Source organism: Jaculus jaculus, chromosome 8, assembly GCF_020740685.1.
Source record: "Jaculus jaculus isolate mJacJac1 chromosome 8, mJacJac1.mat.Y.cur, whole genome shotgun sequence".
Classification (NCBI taxonomy): Eukaryota; Metazoa; Chordata; class Mammalia; order Rodentia; family Dipodidae; genus Jaculus; species Jaculus jaculus.
In genome coordinates this window covers 97,774,063-97,790,317 of record NC_059109.1, presented here as the reverse complement: position 1 = coordinate 97,790,317, position 16,255 = coordinate 97,774,063, and the positions used below count along the sequence as shown (strand labels likewise).

Below are 16,255 nucleotides of genomic sequence, written 5' to 3'. Positions count from 1 at the left end.
GATCTTCAAATGAATAATAATACTAATTCATTCATTTATACAAAAATCCTTATTAACTCTACTATGAATAAGTTTGTGTTAGTGACATTCCATCCTCTCATGAAGTAGAGAATTAACAATAAGCAGATACAGAAAGCACTTTCAGATAATGTGACATGCCACAGAGATAATAAAACAGGACACTGGTAATGTGGCATACAAGCTATCTAGTGTATATATAGATGTTTTTGATCAGACAGGCCAGAGAAGCCTTTGTAAAAGAGGTATGAGCTAAGATCTGAAGATTAAGAAGAAAGTAGGCATGAAAGTCCAGAGGTGAGCACATTTTATTAGAGGAGAATGGCAGATACAAAGGCCCTGAGGTAGGATTTAGTTTGACATTTTTAAAACCAAAAAGGCCTCTGAAGAGTGGTACATGTAGAATTAGAGTAAAGGACTAAGTACAATCACCATCGCTTGGGGAGTTTAACTTTTATTCTTCAAATCAGTATAAAACAGGGAGCTCCAATTTATACTTTAGTATGGAGAATGGATTGTTGGAGTCATAGCTCACTCATATCCAGAACTCAGAGGTTGTTTTCAAACACCCAGTTGTAAACATTTAGAAAGGTGATGGATATAAGCCTATAGTTTAAGGAAAGAATAGGTTAAGAACCTTCTCTTAGAAGTAAATATTTATATCAACAATAATGAAAAAAATCCTTTTGTTTCTGTTTTGATTTCTGGCTGAGTTTCAACCTTTAGGCCATTGTATTTATGGCCTGTGCCCCACAGGCCCCTTTCCTTAAGACAGACTCAGCAAGAAATAGTACCCAAGAATGGAAAGGGCTTTTCTAGCCTTAGCTCAGTTCTGCAACTTATAATTACTTTATCCTGTGCACAAGATACATTAGTTATGAAAAAGGTCCCCGAAACCCATGTGTGAATGTTTTTTTTAGAAAGGAACAGTCAAAGAGCACAGCAGTGGTTGGGAACCATGCGGGAAACTCCTAGAGCTAGCATCACGTTTAGGACAGGAAAGCCCAGTGGTGCCACAATGCCCCTCAGCTGCCTCTGGAGCTTCTTTGCCCTGGGACTGGTGCTATGCTTCTTGTCTTCAGGGCTTTTCCCTCTGACAGCAGCGTGCATACAGAGCTGCTATCAGCAGAGAGTGAGAGACAAGAGGGGGATGAGTAGCTTGCTTCTCGTCAGACAACTGGGAAGTAGAGACCAGGGTCAGAAGCCAAAGAATTTGACTTCACTTCCTATTTCCTTTTGTCATTCTTTGTTTTGGTGACAGGGTCTCACTGCGTAGCCCAGGCGGATCTGTAACTTGCGATCTTCTTCCTCAGCCTCCTGAGAGCTCTGATTTCAGGTGTGTGCTCCCACATCCAGCTTTATTTCACATTACTAAACCAACAAGAAGATTTAAATTTGTAATTTAAAAGACTGTCATGATTCTAAAATCCCATGGCATGTTCCAAATGAATGTTCTGTGAGTCAAAGGAAAAGAATGATTTCCAGCCAACATTTTCAAGAGCATCTAAGGACCACAGTGACTGCCAGCTGTGAGCTTGCTTATGGAGTTAGATTTTGTTCAAGCAGCTTAGCCTTTCTTCATCCTACTTGCTAAGTGTCTGTTGAGACTTGAGATCAATACTGCTCATATCATTAGCCTCTCTGTCTATAGTGCTAATTAGCTAGCTTCAGATGGTCAGTTTGGCCTGAAATCATCCTTGGAACCACTTGACAGTTAAGCCAAATGACCCCAGAAATCCTGTCACACAGACTCTTGTTTCATAGCCACATGGGACATGTTTTACTTGGTTCTCCCCTTCACCATTTGGGTTCATTCTTTCTGTGAAGGTAAAAACTATTCTCTTTATTGCAAGAATAACAGATTTAGTGATACTATTTTTACATTCATATCAAGTCTTGAAACTTTTGATCAAGTTGGAAAAATAGTGAAAAGCAGAGTATAGTTGGGCTTACATGGAATCTGTAATATGCTTAATAAGATAAAGAATCTTTCACCTTACAACTTCAATTATATTTACAGCCTATAAATTCTTGGAACATTGTCTAAAATCGTATCCTATTGTTTTTTACATTCCATTCTGGAGTATGTTCTCTTGGGGACAGACTGTAAAATAATTTGAGTTGGCAGTTCCTTTTGTGTAAATTTTGTTGTTGTTTCAATAATCACTCCTTTGTTATTTCAAATAGTAGATCATTTGTCCATGATAAAAAAAAAAAACAGCATTATACTAAAGTGTATGTTTGCTTATTTGCCTGCCTGTCTGTCCATTTATCTGCTGAAGTTTGTCTTAATCTGAGCCTCAGAGGTTTCAATATGAAGTTTCTACCTGGAAGTCCTCTTGGGTGTGTCAATAAATCGAGACTCATAAGGTTTCCATAGGCTGTGCTCAGCATTCTGTCTAGGAAAAGTTCAGGATAGGGACCTTCTCACCAGCCATTGGCCAGCAGGACAATGGCTTAGTGAAGGCCTGGAACACTCTAGCAGTCAGTCTACACAGCTACCTGGAAGCCATTCTCTTTGCACCACCTCTCCCAGATAATTGGAGCATGGAGTTGACTGCTTCTCTGACCTTTTTTTTTTTTTTTTTTTTTTACTTTTTCAGTGACAATTTTTATCCATGTACATATTGATTGCCATCTCCCAATGCTTTCTTTTGTCCCATCTTTCTCAATCCTCTTTTATTGAACCACTCCTTTTATCTGCATATCTTCTGCCCCACCTGTAAAACTTTTCTGTGAAGGAATTACATAATTACTTGTGTCCTTAAAGACTGAATTTATGCAGATATCAGCTGTGGAAAGAATACCCTGAAGTTGGTCAGCCAAGAGCCCTGCAGGCCCTCACCTTTGGGACAGGGTTTTAAAAAGACTTCAGCCATTTATTCCTTTATTTAAGTCTTCTCGTCTTCCTACTTGCCCATGTTCTTGTGGTTAATTATTTATGGCAATGTTTCCTTATGGAGATCTTCATACTGGTCAGCTGATGACCCCTCTGGGATACTCTAATTCACTCAGCTATGGAGGCAATTAAAACAGTAAGTAGCCATCAATCACTAGGTATAAATGCACATCTCTGAAAAAGCTGGGGTTATGAAAAGCAAAATTAATGAACTGAAAGGCATGAAGAAAGTGGGCTCCACAAAACTACAAGGAATAAAAAGATTGAAAGGAAAAAAATGGAAAACAAAAAAAAAAGCTTTAGTGACAATAAAAATTTTATGACTGAGGAAAGGAAGCTATATCCTTGGCGCTTTAATATGGAAGAGCAGCACAGTGTCTTAGGACGTCCACCAATTGGTTTCAATTCTCAGTTTAGAGAATGAGTGGGCTTTCTTCCTACTACCCATGCTTCATTATTCTTTATTTATGCATTTGCTTTATTATAAGCAATTTCTTCCAGATGCCAAATGGACTTCCCTTTTTGCTTTGATGAACTGACATGTATTATGCTGGCCAGTTACTCCTTCCGGTTTTCATTCTCAGCTTCCCTCATTGACCTGGATTGAATGTTGTAACTTACCCAAATCATGCTTGCAATGCTTTTTTGTATGAAAGCCAGGTCTTTTCCCTATGTTACTACAATAAATGTAAGTCTTTTAAATATCAGTCAAGTTGTTTCTTTAAGGAAAAAGAGCCCTTTAAGTTCTCTTTCTGCTTTTCCAAGAAGGAGGTGGAGTTACTGTATATGCCTCATGTCCAGGATGTTTGCAAATGGATATATCCACACCAGACTGAGAGGCCTTCCTAAAAGAACCATTGCTCCTTACAGTGAAGAGAACAAAAACTTTCATCCCTTCTAGCCACTAAACTTAATGGTGGGCCAGACACTGCCTGTAATCCCAGCACTCTGAAGGCAGAGTAGGAGGATCTCTGTGAGTTCAAAGCCACCCTGAGACTACACAGTGAATTCCAGGCTAGAGTGAGACCCTACCTAGCAAAACCAAAAGAAAAAAAAATGGGGAGGATATGGTACCTCATTTGACTTTTTGTATAACTGACCTCGTAGGCGCTAAATGCATTTAATAAGTAGTATTCTATAGGTAAGAAATTTGGAAGACCTTTGAGAGCTGCTGTTTCTAGCAGGTTTAGAGATAGTGATAGCCACAGTTGGGCTGTTTTAAGTCTTTGTTTTCATACATTTCAGAGTGCTAGAATCCCTTGGGACTGACTGTGTACCACCAAAATTCATGTGTGAAATGGTATCCCCAATTTGTTGATATTAAGGTGGTGCCCATGGGAAGTGATTGGGTCATGAGGGTGGAGTCCTGGTAAGTGACTAATGCCCTGATAAAAGCACAGCTCTCTTCAGCTGCCACGTGAAAACACAAAATGATCTGTCCCAGTCAGGCGCACCCCCAAGGGGGATCCCTCCTCCCTTCAAAGATGAGCAAGAAAAATCTTTAGAAAAGCTGAAAGTAAAAATGGTAGATTGCTGTGTTAGAGTAATTGTTCATTATTCTATTCTCTGGATGCACAGTGAATACCAATGGGAGGCAACAAAACAGTTAGTCAAGAGGTTATTTAATTTGTATCTAGACTTTCAGTTTGTGCTGATAGAACTATTTCTCAACTTCTTTATTTTGAAAGTAATTTTCCCAAAGCAGCACCAAATAAGGACAAGAAAGGGAACTGGCTGTTGGCCTCATATTTGTGTCGGACAGCTACTTACCATCCATCATTTCAGTGCATTCTATATGGTTTTATAACCAGCATTCCAAATTTAGTACAAAAATGCATTTTTACTCACTACCCAAATTATAATGCTACCAACTGTAGTCATGGGAGCATCCAGTAAACCTTTAGTAAATTCAGTTGCACCAAGTTCTTAGCCTCCTTGAAATTTAAATAGCAAACAGCTTTGTAGAAAAAAAAAAAATAGAAGGTAGCCAACTTTCTGACCGAGTTTCTTATCATCAGAGGCCCGAGCATTTCACTGTGGTTTACAATATACTGTTCTTTTCACTAAGTAGATAAACAGCATTCAATTCATTCCTTTCATGAGTGAGTGCAGGGGCAAAGACCAAAATGTTTTTCCAAACTATGTGGACAGTGTCCCTAGACTAGGAAATCTTGATTCTGTATATGTAATGTATGACCTGGGAGCATGTATTTGGGAAGCAGAAGCCCACTGGGGTCCTTTGTACCTGTAGCTGAATGTTCATTTCAAAAACGAAAAACAGAGAGATGGAGGGAGAATTTTATTCCAGGTCATATTAAGAATGAACATGGTCCATGTCTACTGATTCCTGATCCCATGTTCTTTGAGCCTCCCATTTCATGACAGTGTTTACTGTCGAAGAAGACATTTACAGAATGCTATAGACATGGCCAAATAGGAGAAAACCTATTCCTGGCAAGTCTCCGTGGATGTCAATGAGATAACCAGAAATTGTGTTCCTTCTGTTACATCTCATTACAGTGACAAGTTCTTGCATGCCTCAGTCCCTGCAAAAGACAACATTATAGCAAGAGGTGGAAAATGTAAACATTTGAATTACATCAACTTCGTAATTATTCTTTAACATGTAATGTTTAACATTCACAGATCTGATATTTTTACTTTCAAAAGTCATTACTGCATGCATGAATGTTAATCAAATCTGTCTTCACTGGCTCATGCCTGAATGAAATTGACACTAGCTTTGGGAAAAGTGAGAATGTATGTGGAAATACTCATTTCTATACCAAATATAACTGGAAATCAGTGCAGCTCTGTCTTCATTTCCAAGTTGATTTTATAACTAGGATGTCCTCATGTTTTAGCAATTTGGTGACAAGAGAACAGAAGCTTCTCTTAGAGATATGCCCCCATGACAATTGGTGTGGTCTGCCAACAAAGAATTCGGCCTTGCTCCATCCTTCAGCAGGTGTTCACAAGAGTCTAGTATGTGCTGAAATTTGAGCAAGGCACAGGTCAGGTACTCATAAATCACCTGTGCAGTGGGCGCAAGACACCTTGTCAAAGGTCTAAAGGAAGCTCATCACTCCCAACTAATCCATTCTGTTGTATTGAAGGGCTGCTGCTTCGTGCAACTAACAAATCAAACTTGGAAGACAATTGCGTATGTGTGTGTGAATGTATTTCTCAGTGACAGCTGTTCTTATAAGACCTTGGGAGCTGCTGTTAATTTTGAATGGTCAAAAATGCTTCCATCTATTCAGCTGTGATAATGACGGCAGCCTTTTGATGAGTTTGCATTATTTCCATTTCCTGAAAGCTGAAAGGACTGAAGTGTGCAACCACTAACCTGCAGGGTGTGGACGTTTCAAAACTGCCAATTACTGCCACTTGTGCCCTCACGTGACCATTCTCTAGTAGTAGGTCAAGGGGAAAGGAGAGAGGGAGGCTGTAGAGTCAATGATTCCTTGTTAGGATACCAATCTTACAGAACTAGGATCTCATCTTTGAACCGGAGACACTTCTTTCATATTGTGACACTGGAATTAGACAGTTTGTTAATTAAATGTGTTTTTAGAGAGGATGTATTTCAGGTCTGTAGCACTTTTATAATGAATGATTAATACCCAAAATGTTGTATAAATATCTTTGCTGTCAAGTTTAACATTTCTGTAATGAAGTATTTTCCTTAAATATCATTTCATTTTTATCTTAAATGCTGAATCATTTAATTGAGTTTATAATGAAAAGTAATTTTAATTTTGCCAAAAATCCTGCCAGTTATAGTAAGTATATCTCCTTGCAAGAGGAAAACTATAGCGGACTTGACCAGTGATAGAGTGCATTCAATTTTTCCCTGTAGAATTTTAAAAAAAGAATGGTCTACAGATAGCCAAATATCACTTTTTTTTTTATTATGTTTCTACAGCTTCATTAGTTCTTCATCTTCTCAACAACGTACATCCAGTTTAAGCTGCTGTGTTGTTAAAAATCATAAAAGATAAGCAAGATTTTTGTGACCCATTTTATTTTCTTATGTGTATATATATGAGATAAATATATTTAATATGTATAAAATAATAATGAGGCCATTTACTAAAACCTGTACTTTATGATTCTTCCAAGACTGCCTGGACTTAATACAAGGTTTATATAACCTAAAACATGGCCTTGACTGAGAGAGAAAAGCTCCTAATGAAAGCAAACTTTATTATTTCATTTAATTTGTCTTATCAATGGCAGCAGACTGGCCAACCCATCTTCTTATAGAAAACCTTAAAGCCTGGGCCTGAGCTTGATGACACTGATGAAAATAGATTGGGTCTGTTCACTGGGAGTCAGAAAAAGGAAAATCAACTTATAGGTCACTATTTTACTCTTGGATCATTAAGAAATACAAGAAGAATGTTGACTGTATTTCTAATATGCATACATAGACAGCTAGCTTGATAAATGGATAAATGGCTACTTAATGTGTCAGGTTTCACAAATTACATACCTTCTTTGTGCAAGTTTTTAGTAACTGTTCATCTTCCTGGAATTTTTTCATATAGATGTTTTACAGCCTCAAATAGAGGCTTGCTAGTTGAACATCCAAAATAAAGCTAATTACTGGGGCTTGGGAATTCTACATGTGCTTAAGAAGCCAAAAACCAAATTTCATGGGAAATCAGTAGACTTCAAAATTACTGATTTTATGTTTCTAATGACTTTTAATTCAGCCCTTTAGTCTGTAGAATGTTTTATTTACTGAATTACAGAACAAGCTTGCCATTATGTTTCTCTTAGACCAAAAGAAAGTGCTATTTTAATCCTCATTTGTTTGTTTCCAGTGTCTTTTTATCTGCATAATCAAATTTCATAATTATGCAAAGTAGGCCATGGGGCTATTGTTCAAATTTCTTCCAGCACTCTCTAAGCCTGTTATGTCTCCCACAAACACCCAATTTATTTGACCTCAGGCATCATTTTTAACTTTAATATACAGTTTTCCCATAAGAGCTCAAATGTCTTTGCATCATTTCCCACTCCTGCTCTGAGGATAATGGCTATATCAGGAAAAGATGTCATTTTGAGGGTTTTCTCATGAATACTGCATCCCTATTTGTGCCTATCTTTTTTTTCTGTTCTGTAACCTCTTGAAAAATAACATTTCATTATTATATTGGGCTCCATTTTTCCTCACACATCTGAGCCTCACTTCAAATGAGAATTCTGTAAGAATTTTACAGGAAGTAAGATCCACTCCTCAGCAACAATGCAGTATAACCAAGATAATAGGTAAAATATCTCTAGTCTCTGAAGTGCTACTCGTAACTCTGTGTCAAGAGATTTTAATCATCAGCCTCTGAGTTATAGAATTTCAGAGCTGAAAGGAAACTGAAACATTTCCGTTTGGTTTCTTCACTTGAGCAGATGATGGAACTAGGAACAAGAGTGGTGTTACAAGTTGCTCGAGATTATATAACCAGCAATTTGCTGAGCTGAGACTTGAAATGAAATTGTCCCAAATCGCAGGTTATTAAAAGCAAAAAAGACATATGGTGTTAATTTAACTGTTCCATTAAACTTGTAAAAAGAATAATCACATTTTACTGTTTCTATAAAAATGACACATGCTCATTTATAAAAGTTGTATATAATACAAGGAAATAGAAGAAAGTCGTCCTCTTAAGTATAATTAAGGTTACTGCTTAATGAACAGTATTTTAAGTATCTTCAAAGGATGGGCAGAAATAAAAGAATAGATATGTATGTAGACTGATAAAATTAATTAAAATAAGAAAAGAGGGCAAAAGAATGAAGTAATGTTAAGACATTATCTTCATCCTGGATGTTATTTTAAGTACAAAGAGAAATTTAATTTTATTTGAATTTAACAGAGAAGTGAAAGAATAAAGCTGAAGAAATTTTTCCTGCAACAAGATATAAGATCTCTAAAATAGATGTGATTTCAGGAGAAAGATTCTAAAAAATTCACTAGTTTTCAGGTAATGTCTCTACGCTTTGCAAATTATCAGTTAGCTCTTTGAAAAGGCATAAATTACCTTTAGTTAGTTATGTCATATTTAAATTGTGAAGATTTATAACAATCACACTCTTTTGTGATAAGCATTTTGCAAATAAATACATGATTTCTTTTTTCTGTGACCATAAATAGAGGCAGAGTTCTTGTTGCTCTGGTATCTTAGATTTTGAGATCTTCCCTGTGCTGTCTCTTGGCTAGATAATTTTGTCCTTTTTATTCACACCTGCTTTCCTCCTGATGTTCATGAGGCTTCCAGATCACTGGCTGTAGGTGGCAAAGCCTCATACCTGCCCTCTGCCTGCCTCCTGATCAAGTCTTTCCCAATCCTGGAAGCCTAGGCTTCTATAGGCTCTTCTTCATGTAGTCCAACCTATCTTCCTCCTGCATGCAGGACTTCCTCTACTCCTCTTTTCCCAGGTTTTGAATCTCTTTGGTTAAGAGGCCTAAATGTGTAGGTGATTACATCCTTGGAAATTCATGGTACCAGAGGCCCAGGAGGGACCAAGAGGTATGGGAAGCATGATTCTGAGCAGCCCCTCCTCCACATCTCTGCATCTATCTCTTCCCCAGGATAGTCATCCTGTGTGCTACCCAGTGGTGATTTGAATGATGGCAGGCAGCTTTTCCTTTACGTTCATTCTTTCTTTGTCATTTCTGGTGCTTTGGGGATAGGTAAGGGAGGCAGAGAAAGCTTTTCGTCTACCATCTTTAATCAAATGTGTTCTATCCATTTTTATAGCTTGTATAAAATTGTTTTTTGTTGCCATCATGCTTTTCAGCATGAATCTGTTCTTGGGTGGAACAGAAAAAATGGTGCCCTTATTCTTTATGAAAATTAAATTGTGTAGAAAAAAAAAGAAAGAAAACTCGTTTCCAAGTGCCAGGTATCTTGAGCATTCTGTATAAATCAGAAATACCCTAGTCCCAAATGAATTCAGTTGTTGTAAGGACTATAGAACTTTGGGACATTAATTTTTTTGAAATATAGGACACTGTATTTCTTTTGTTAGAGGTTACAAAGGAAATCAAAGTGTACTTTGTCCACCTACAGTTTGTTCCTGACAGGATTTCTTGTGAAAATTAAATCTAGACCATCTGCTAGATTAGGAAGATAAGGCAATAAAAATGATAATGTTCAAATGTAAAGCACTTGAGAGGAAATGAAAAGGTCCAGATAATACTACTGAGATTGTATTCAAAATTTCTTTATAACATGAGAAACCAAAACAACAATATTTGGGAGACATCACTAAAAATTTCCAGGATGTTTCAATACCCTCTTCCCCTTGAAACTGTTTTATGTATTATTAATCTTTTGGAATTCTAACATTTCAGTCAGTACCACTTGTAGCAAAATAGAAAAGACTTTTTTATTTCTGTTTTATTTTCCATTTTGACTTCCAAGAATAATTACTTATGCTGGCCAGTTGCTCTGTTGAGCTTGATAAATTGTTCGTTTGTAAAAGCAATGTTGGCAGTTCAATAAATTAACAATGTAGACATATAATCAGAACAGGATTGTTTTTGCTATTCAGATTTAAAACCAATGATGCAGTAGCTGTGCTTTTCCAGAGAGAGAGAAACCCAGGTCTCTTTGTTCCCTCAGATTCTGAACTGTGAAAAGGGCTTTCACTGTGATTATCATCATAATCTCCTTCCCCCAATTCCAGTTTGACAGCACTTGGCACAGGGCCCTTACCTTGTCTTCTAGGGTTTCATTTATTTGAGCCAAAGAAGCCATACTAATAAAGGTGGTGGTGATTCTAGAAAAATGGGTTTAAGATTCTATATTAGTTACTTTCTCATGATGTGAACTTAACCAGAAGCAGCCTAAGGAAGAAAAGAGTTAACTTTGCATATAGTTCCAGAGAGTAGAGTCTGTCATAGTGGAGAAAACCTGGCAGGAACAGGAAAGTGTCGTCACCCTAACAGATAGGAAGGAGAGAAAAAGAATAGTGTAGAATAGGTTCTAAAACCTCAATTCCTACCTCCAGTGACACTTCCTCCAGCAAGGTTCCACAGCCTTCCAGAATAGTACTGCCAGCTGGGCACTAAGTATTGAACCATGCGAGCCTATGGGGACATTTTACATTCAAACCACCACACACTGTGTGAAATGTTCTATGGAAGCAACTGTGGGAGTCCACTATTGTCCATAAAGGAAACGTTCCATTATTGCTACCAACCCCAATATATTATGCTCTTTCCTATATGTATTGTATCAATTAATTTCTCATTGCTGGGACCAAATACTCTAGAAGCAGCTCATGAAATGAAAGGGGTTTATTTTGCTTAATATTTCCAGGGCAGAATACACCATGGTGGGGTTGGAGGTAAGCATGGTGGGAGCATCACATCACCACAGCAGCAGGTAGGAAGGAGAGAGGAACAGCACATGAGGCTCAGCTATAATGCCTTAAGTACCCCCAGTCTACTTACACACTTCCTCCAGGGTTAAGTATTCAAACTCATGAGCCTAAGGGGGGTCATTTTATAATCAAACCACTAGATATGCATACCTGCAGCGAAGTTTAATTAAGCACAGTGAGAGACTAACAATAATAAAACAAGATAATTATAACAAAATACCATAATAAAAGTTATATAAAAGTGTTCATACACATTCTTCCCTCAACTCCACCATCTCACATTTTCAAAATATTGTAGAGCTTGGCCACATTAGCATAGGGTTTTTTTTTAATCCATTTTAAGTCAAGAGCTCTTATTTTAAAAACGTATATATTGTTTATTTATTTACAAGCAGAGAGAGAAGAGGGAATAGACATGCCAGGGCCTCTAGCCACTATAGGAATACTCCAGATATATGTGCCACTTTGCACATCTGACTTTACGTGGGTACTGGAGAATTTAATGCAGGTCATTAGGCTTTGGAGGCAAGTGCATCAACTACTGAGCAATCTCTCCAGCCCCTCATTTTTTTTTAATTTTTATTTTTTATTTATTTGAGAGCGACAGACACAGAGAGAAAGACAGATAGAGGGAGAGAGAGAGAATGGGCGCGCCAGGGCTTCCAGCCTCTGCAAACGAACTCCAGATGCGTGCGCCCCCTTGTGCATCTGGCTAACGTGGGACCTGGGGAACTGAGCCTCGAACCGGGGTCCTTAGGCTTCACAGGCGAGCGCTTAACTGCTAAGCCATCTCTCCAGCCCAGCCCCTCATTTTTTATGTAAAGTATTTTTATTGATTTCTTTTGTTATATCTAATGGCAGCATCACTACTGTTGCATTTTGGAGCCACTCAAGTTTAAGTAAGGCGCCTTCTACACAAGCACAGTTGGAGTTCCAATAGAACTGTGTGACTAATGGGAGCATGGATATACTGGCCAAGGGGCTGATTCATCACCTGGGTAGCAGAGTGAGGAGGCACAGGATTGTGTCCCTCAGAATGGTACATGCTGTGAAGTTCATAAGTTCTCTGTTTATGGAATTTGCCATTTGATGCTTTCAGACTGAGGGTAGCTGGAACTACAAAAAGCCAAGCTCCACATAAGACACTACTGATCCTCAAGAGGCTCCTTAGACTGTCCATCCCAACTCTTAAGTTATTTTAGCACTATTTACTTTTTATATAGGATACCTCTAGTTTTGTTTTGTGGATTGTTTTGTTGGGCATTTTCAGAAAAATAATATTCTTTTCAAATGTATTGGTTTGGATGGAGTAGATTAAAAATCCATCAATTGAGAGTAAGTATATCCACTCAGTAGATAATACAGTTGATGGAAACTAAATGAAACCAGTAGTCACTTTAAAGTGTCACAGTATTACTTGGGGTTTAACCAGATGAAATTGCTGATACACAACACTTTTTAACCTCCAAGTGTGGCAGTTTCATCTCACTCACCCTGACCTAGCAGAAAGCAAGGTTCTAATAGCAAATGATGTACAGTTTTCTCTGTGCCAGAAGGAAAGGATTCTCTGCTGCTGTGGTCTGAGAGCTGCAACATGGTTATTTCAATGGGAGCATTTTTTTCTCTGTTGTTTTGGTACCATGGCTTTGTGCATTGGTTTGTTCAGGTACTTGCCCCATGACTAAGATGTTGAATTAGCTGCTTGTGATTTCACATGGAACTTCTATGTCTTTCTTCTCTCCCCTTATGTGTCAAGATAATCAATCACCCTCATCCTGGGAGAGGAATGTGGTGATAGGAGCTGACTTACCATGCAAGTCCTGAAGTGGACCTCAATCCATTCCCCACTGCCTTGCTAGTATGTTCTCCTGTCCCCTTGTGGCGTGTGTCCTCACTGAGGTTCTTGTTGGCAGTTCTGTTGTAACTGTTGATTACTGCCAGCACTCACGCCTTCATGTTTCTGCAAATACATGTACAAAGGGGCTACTTTCTTTATAATTGTTTAGAAAAATTGGGATCCTTGTTTGGACTTTTCCACCCCAGGATACTAAGCCCTTCACATACTTACGGTCCTACATTTCTTTAACTCCGCAGTGAAACTGTTGAATGTCCTTGCCCTATGCTTATATATATGGAAGTCATTAAAACTTGATCATTCTTTTTCTCCTAAGACCTGAATAAAAGTTTTGCCCATAATTTAGATGCAGTTGAATCATAGGCTCAATATTAGTGGTACAAAATACTTGGCTTCATTTGAACAGAGGACCACTTGGGAAAATCGGAATGCTTATTGCTTGCCCAGTTTGGCTGCCTAAAGTCCTAGTGTACCATTTCTGACTGAGCATGTGAGTGTGAGTATAAATTTTCCCTGAGAGAAACCACATCACCTCCTAAGAAAGTGACAAAACAACCAACTGTGAAAGCATTCTTGCCAAGCTTTCGGCTTCCCTGCATCGGGGGAATGCATTTGTAGAAGATGAAACTGAGACTGGATAAATCTAGGAGGACACGCTCTGGTGTGTCAGTCTCCTCTGAGCTGCGACATGGGGGGAAGTGTTCGTACCAGCAAGGTCAGGTTCCAGAAAATGCTTTGCTCCTTGAAGCCACATAATCAGTCTAGTGGTTAGACAAAGGGCCAAAGGGTGTGTGTAGGCAGAGTGCTTGCTTGCTTAGTGAGTGACCAGACTTGTAACAACTAAAAGCTGATGTGGCTAAGTACTGTTCACCATTGTTTACTAAATCCTCTTAAAAGCCTGTCAAGTTCAATATTACATTGTCACTAATGTTTTTCAACAGAGAATATTCAGACTGAGAAAAGTTCAGCTAGTTAGGGAATAAATCAGATACAAATTGAATATCTCTTACCTCAGTGTCCCTGGTCTTTTACTCTACCCTGAACTTATTTCAGAGTTGAATGTCAGCAACAGAATTGGAACATTGGTGAGAAAAGGAGATCCATTCCCAGTGCTGAGCCACCCACTCCACTGTCACTCTGCTTAGCAAAAAGAGCTCTGAAGTGTGAAACCATCTGCCCCTCCAAATTTCAAAAGGGACTTTAGGGCTAGATAGATGGCTTAGTGGTTAAGGCACTTGCTGGCAAAGCCAAAGGACCCAGGTTTGATTCCCCAGTACCCATGTAAAGCCAGATGCACAAGGTGGCACATGCATCTGGAGTTCATTTGCAGTGGGTAGTGGCCCCGGTGTGCCCATTCTCTTTCTATCTGATTCGCTTTAAAATAATAATAAAATGTTTTTATCTTTCCTAAAAAAAAAAATACTTCATTTAATAAAAAGGGGGGCTGGATGTGGTATATACCTTTAATCCCAGCACTCGGGAGGCAGAGTTAAGAGGAACGCTGTAAGTTCAAGGCCACTCTGAGACTACATAGTGAATTCCAGGTCAGCCTGGACTAGAGCAAGACACTACACAAAACATAACAAAGAAAAAGCAACAATGACATCATTAGGAGCACCTTGAGGAGCATGAACGGGGAGGGGGGGGGCGGGCGGGGATTAATTACTAGGGAAAATATGGACCCTTCTTTTTTAAAAGGACAAGATAGTTTTGAATGGCCATTCCCTTAAAGTGGCAACAGAAGATCAGTAAGTATGTGAAAGATGTTCAACACCATTTACACTGAGAAAGGCAAATGTGACCCTGAACAGAAATGACTACCTACAGACCAGAATTGCTAGGACAGAAGTATGGTTCCAAGTGTCACTGGGGATCTGGCACACTGAGATCTTAGTCACATTCATGTTAATTGTCATAGGTGAAGGAGGGCAGGATAGAGGGAGCACCTGTGGTTCCTGGGAAGCTGACAGTGTCAATTTCTTGACTTGGGGACTCGCTACAGTGTTGAGCGTTTGAGCATTCATGAAGTCATTTTATTCAGCGTGTCTACTGTACTTTAATACTGTGATTTTAAAGTCTTAAGTATGTAGGTGCTAGTCCTTAATTTTTTACTTCTGCTGTGGCAATATAAATTTAAATTAACTTAGTGAGTTACCTGGGTATAAAATTGGAATTTTGAGGCCTATTATGGCCTAAATTGTGAAAGAAAACTTTTTTATTCCTTAATAATGCTTCATTGACTTCAGTTTATCTGGGCCCAAGGTGAGAAAGGAAGGAAACAGTGAAACCTGACAGCAGCAGTTACTGCTGCATCGTATGTGTTCTGCCAGTGCAGCTTTGGGTGGTCAGGTTCTCACAAGATTATACAGTCCTTTCCAGCCTGGTTACTGTAATAAAACTTGCCTTGTTATTATGATCTTTATACCTCAAAGAAGAAAAGCAGCAAGGAAAATAACTATGAAAGTTTAAAGCCCAGCTAAAACTAATTCTGAGCCTCACTCTCTATGAAATAAGGTGACAGACCTGACTACTGTGTTCATAGGGAACTGGGAAAAAAAAAAAAAAAAAGGCAATGTGGACTGTTCAGACAATCTAGTCATTGTCTTAAGAAGTATTTTGCCAAATGTTTGGGGGGAATGTATAGATTGTTTTAAATTCTCATCTCAACATAAAAGTGATTACTTGGGCTATAAAACAAGTTCAAGACCAGCTTGAGTAACTTAGTAAGACCATGCCTCAAAATAAAGATACCAACTCAGTATGGTTGACTCTTGACTATAATCTTCATATTTAAGAGGATTTTTTTTTTTTTTTGTCATGGAACCAAGGCTAGTTTGAGCTTAATGCTGGGATAAAATACCTGACCAAAAGCAGCTGATGCAAGGAAAGGCTTTATTTTGGCTTACAGTCTCAAGAAGATACTTCATGATGGCAGGGAAAACATGCCATGAGCAGAGGTTGAGTGTCCATTCTTTGACACAGCTGATAAAAAACACTGACAGGAGAGTGAGCCGAACTGAGAGCTAGCTCCAGCACCCCTAGGCCCACCCTAACCCCACGCCTCCCTCAGCAGGACTCCACCTTCA

General features: G+C 38.6%; 1 protein-coding gene across 3 annotated transcripts in view; it reads left to right on the top strand.

Annotated features, from left to right (window-relative positions):
• Window positions 1-16,255, top strand: part of Kif16b (kinesin family member 16B) — a 303,646-nt gene that overhangs the window by 247,822 nt on the left and 39,569 nt on the right. The gene's annotated exons all lie outside the window — the stretch shown is intronic.